General features: G+C 35.9%; 1 long non-coding RNA gene across 1 annotated transcript; it reads right to left on the minus strand.

Moving 5' to 3' along the window:
* Window positions 1–565: 565 nt before the first annotated feature.
* Window positions 566–5,254, minus strand: LOC128440323 (uncharacterized). The gene is made up of 3 exons (XR_008338513.1): window positions 5,139–5,254; window positions 4,092–4,196; window positions 566–892 (listed from the first exon to the last, which is right to left on the minus strand). It is a non-coding gene; the product is annotated as an uncharacterized LOC128440323 (long non-coding RNA).
* Between the last annotated feature and the right edge of the window lie 261 nt (window positions 5,255–5,515).

The following is a 5,515-nucleotide window of genomic DNA, read 5'->3' on the forward strand; positions in this document are numbered from 1 at the left end:
GTTTCCATGGTTTGTGGGGCGTGCACTTTTTATCATAACCTGTGGGGACCACCCTTTCTAGAGGTTGTGGAAGTATGAAAAAAATCAGGGACACTAAGAAAAAATCTGTTAGTACATGCACACCTTAAAATATCTAAATTTATGAAGTAGTGTTTTGACTGTGCAAAATGGGACCTTAGAAAAAACGGGTAGGTATGGCTGATGGGGACCTCATTTACATATAATTTGCATGACTCACACAACTTGTTATAAGACTAATGGGGACCATGCTTCAATAAAGCATTATTATATACATTATTACTGATACCGTAAGTCCTTCCATTATTACATTTGTTAGAGCTGTTTGTTTAAAACTAATAGTCTAGCCAAAAAAGAACAAAAGTTGATGATAGAAAATGTAGAGATATAACATGATACCTGTAAATGGTGATAGGGATGCAAAGCATCACTTTGTACAGAAAATCTTGCTGTTCATGAACTCCGCCTTACAATGAAGCATAATTTGATAGGACTATTAGTGTGATGTGGTTGAAGTGAATATAAACTTATCAAACAGTGACGGGCTATCTATATCCCTACAAAGAATAATTCTTATTCAGTCAAATTTGTAAGATATTTTTAATTTCAGACAACCACATAGCAACCGCTTACTGGTGGTAATCTTCCCATTATTTACTTAATTTCCTCTTGTTGGCTGTAATGCGGTTATATATGTAGAATTTCACATTCTGCCAGCTCCGGTCCTTAAGAGCTTCTGGTTCAGCCCTTTAACACTTCTCACAGTCAAACTTTGCTGGAACAATTCAAGATGTGATGAATCGATTCATGTGCCTTTCCACTGCCTTCACGTCTGTCCTCTTCCAGGGTGTTTTCTTCTTTTGGGCAGTTATACCTTTAAGTGGTCGGAAAAACACATTTGTAAATACAGGACTCCAAAGTGTGTAAGAGTTATAATCCAAAGTTACAAGTTCTATAAAGTATAAACTAACTTCTACAGTATAAGAAAACTAAAATATACAATTACTCGGCCAAGAAAACACTGATATGTGCATTCTGCCTGAAATTGTCAGTGGGAAAGAGGATTTTGATTCAATTTTCTTATAAGCTGTACATGCTGTGTTATATAAAAAAATACCCTGTTCATTCTGCTCAATGACATGGACTCACATTCACTGACATAAATTTCTCAAAATTGTCATGAAGAAAATACTGTATTTATAAAATGTTGAATCTGTTGGATAAATAAAAACAATGTACTGATTCACTCATTAATCTAACTAACTATGGATTTGTGAGGACGTAGGACAGGTGGTTGGTATAGGGACTAGTTGTTGTTTGTATGTTTATACTATTAAAACTAACTGTTTTGAGTCCTACTTTAAGCACCTAATAGACTCTAGAATCAGCCAAACAACCCTTTATCTGATTATTGCAGACATGAATATACAGATAAAACTAAATTAAATGGGGGCAGCAACAGTTATGCGGCAAAGGTCTGAAATGACAAAGTATTGGTGGCAACATCTTCAGTTGGCGACACCGAAAACAGTCTCTGATCTGGCCTTTTTTTTATGACTGCTATCTAACGATGTCCTTTATAGTCTGACTTGACCGGGGTTCTTCTACTGCTCTGTGGGCTTCAGGTGTAATGTTTTGACCATCCAAAATCATGTTGTCTGGTGTTGTATAATCGCAGACAGTGGGGCCCATTGAGCTATCAGGATCATTAAGAGGCAGAAATGTGTTCTTAAAGTTTAGTTGAACTGAAGCATCACTGTCACTGTCACTTTCGGATATGGTATCTGGTACGTGATCATCTGCACTCTCTGATGACGAATCAAATAGTTCAGAATCTTCCAGATCTGTGTCTTTCATCTAAAAAAATTGATGAAAAGATTATAAATATGTAGAGCTGTAACAGTTAGATGAGAAATTATTCATTGTGCTGTTTTGCAAGTTTTGTGTCATAATTTGATTATTTTAGCAGTTTATATTATAATAAGCAGAATATTTTGACTGTTCTGAAAAAAAAAGACTATATCGAATTGCAGCAACTTGAAAAATTGAAGTGCAACTGAAAGTGATTGTAGGCCGTCTTAATTTTGGTACAAAAGTCTCAGTTTCATTTTTGAACTCTGTAATCTGAAAATAAAGGCACATACGCAATAAATAATTTAGTAAAAGTGCATATAAGAATTTTTGAGACCAAAGTTGTGTCCGCCCTGCTAAACTAATTCTGAATTCACAATCTAGAAAAAACATGTTTCACACATTTTACACACAACATTATAGTTCATCGTGGGGACCAGTTTTATCTAACTTTTCAAAAACAGTTACTACTTGCACACTGTCAGAAGGTGTGTTGTGGGGACCACGTGAATACCAAATGTAGAGTGATAATTTATCAAGAAAGAAAATACTGTGAAGTTTGAAATCGACCATGAATATACCTCTACCACTAACCTTCAAGATGCCATACTTGAAATGTCATTGTATACCAATTTACATAACTTCTGACCAGTAAAGCTATTTCTCATTCACACAACTTAAAACAGGCTTTGTGGGGACATTTTACACACAACATTATCGTTCATTGTGGGGACCAGTTTTATCTAACTTTTCTGAAACAGTTTGTTCTTCTGACCAGCGAAGCTCTTTCTCGTTCACACAACTTAACACATGCTTTGTGGTGACATTTTACACACAACATTATAGTTCATTGTAGGGACCAGTTTTATCTAACTTTTCAAAAACAGTTACTACTTGCACACTGTCAGAAGGTGTGTTGTGGGGACCACGTGAATACAAAATGTAGAGTGATAATTTATCAAGAAAGAAAATACTGTGAAGTTTGAAATCGAGCATGGATATACCTCTACCACCAACCTTCAAGATGCCATACTTGAAATGTCATTGTATACCAATTTACATAACTTCTGACCAGTAAAGCTATTTCTAGTTCACACAACTTAAAACAGGCTTTGTGGGGACATTTTACACACAACATTATAGTTCATTGTGGGGACCAGTTTTATCAAATTTTTCTGAAACAGTTTCTACTTCTGACCAGCGAAGCTCTTTCTCGTTCACACAACTTAACACATGCTTTGTGGGGACATTTTACACACAACATTAGAGTTCATCGTGGGAACCAGTCTTATCTTACTTTTCAAAAACAGTTACTACTTGCACACTGTCAGAAGGTGTGTTGTGGGGACCACGTGAATACAAAATGTAGAGTGATAATTTATCAAGAAAGAAAATACTGTGAAGTTTGAAATCTACCATGAATATACCTCTACCACTAACCTTCAAGATACCATACTTGAAATGTCATTGTTTACCAATTTACATAACTTCTGACCAGTAAAGCTATTTCTCATTCACACAACTTAACACATGCTTTGTGGGGACATTTTACACACAACATTATAGTTCATTGTGGGGACCAGTTTTATCTAACTTTTCTGAAACAGTTTGTTCTTCTGACCAGCGAAACTCTTTCTTGTTCACACAACTTAACACATGCTTTGTGGGGACATTTTACACACAACATTATAGTTCATTGTGGGGACCAGTTTTATCTAACTTTTCAAAAACAGTTACTACTTGCACACTGTCAGAAGGTGTGTTGTGGGGACCACGTGACTCCAAAATGTAGAGTGATAATTTATCAAGAAAGAAAATACTGTGAAGTTTGAAATCGACCTTGAATATACCTCTACCACTAACCTTCAAGATGCCATACTTGAAATGTCATTGTTTATCAATTTACATAACTTCTGACCAGTAAAGCTATTTCTCATTCACACAACTTAAAACAGGCTTTGTGGGGACATTTTACACACAACATTATAGTTCATTGTGGGGACCAGTTTTATCTAATTTTTCTGTCACAGTTTCTGCTTCTGACCAGCGAAGCTCTTTCTCGTTCACACAACTTAACACAAGCTTTGTGGAGACATTTTACACAAAACATTGCATTTCCTTGTGTGTACAAGTTTTACCTAATTGTTCACACACAGTTTCTACACAAACTCTGAACAAAGAGTGATCATATAATGATAAAACAGTGATGGACATGAATTTACCTCTTCAGGTGTGGTCTTTGGCCCAAAGGCACAATCCATCAGACTCTCTGAGTGGACAGGATCTGAATCATCCTCCTCCATGGTGTTAACAGTGATGCTGGTCGTCTGTAAACAAAAGTAAAACGTTCCCAATATTTACTTATATTATATTCTAATATTTCTATTCAGATAAAGTTTTGAGATTACATCCATGTCATAAGCGGGACTGGATACATTTGGCAAATGACCCTGATTCTTTAACATATAAAGTGATAGCATTTCAATGCTTTGTAATTATGCCCAAACCCATTTCGCCCCTTCTCCCTAACCCTACCCCTTGTTTTCGAGGGTATTCTTGCCCCTTGAAACAGAGGTTGAAATCTTCCCCATCTAATTGGGACAGCCCTCCAAGAGCCGTTACATAACCAGTGGTCATCGCAAAAACCTGCGACGACATCAGTAGTCTTCGATGTAAACACAAGCGACAAAAGGTTTTGCTTGGTATGTCATTGTAAAAACATTATTGAGATCTTTAATGAACCAATGCTATTGTTTGCAATCACTAAAGTGACAAACCTATAATATCCTAATATCATCTATGCTAATGCAGGTGAATCAATGACTTTTCCATTCATCCAATGGAAGTTGAAAAGTTTGGACACTGTGCACTATTTCACATATAAATCCAAATCAGAGCTTCAGGCTGCTAGCAGAGGTTTGTAGACAACCCTGCTAGGATGCAGTGTTAATAGAGGATCATTCAGTTCAGTAACATAATATCTATAATGATCTAAACTGACCTTCAATAGCTTCTTAAAACTTTTGTAAATTAGATTCCTGTTTGTTATTTCATGTTCCTGTTATTTTCACTACACTAAGTGGTCGCTCATGCATTGTAGCTTAAAGTCCAAACAAGTTGTGATAGGCAATCCTGGTATTTTTTGTATATGTAACGTGTACATGGTTATAACAATATTAATACAGCCAAATTAGGTCCACATATTTCTCATTCTACTAAATTGTTGTGATACTTGACTCATTGTATTTGCTGTGTTCTGTGCAACATACCTGTGTTCGCCATGGGCAGTCTTCACCTCCATAATTATAGGCGATTTCTTCTCCTTCTTTAATTTCATCCAGGGCAAATAAACAAAGGTGGGGTTCTCCATTAACATCAATTTTTTCATTTTGGAGTTAGGACGTCTGTGTTCATCATTAACTTGTCACCCAATTGAGTCATCTTCTCTAAAGGCATCAATACTTGAGAAATTGGAAAAATTGAAAAAGAAAAAATATAAATGTCACAATATATCACAATAAAATCAGAGCCCCACTTAGTATAACTTAAAATAGTATATGAAGTGTAGTTTAGGAATTCTTAAGTCCACTTGAAGGCAAACATGAATGCAGCACATCAGGGGTGGTAAAGTTTTCTCCTTCTCTGG

This window comes from Pleuronectes platessa, chromosome 5, assembly GCF_947347685.1.
Source record: "Pleuronectes platessa chromosome 5, fPlePla1.1, whole genome shotgun sequence".
NCBI lineage: Eukaryota > Metazoa > Chordata > Actinopteri > Pleuronectiformes > Pleuronectidae > Pleuronectes > Pleuronectes platessa.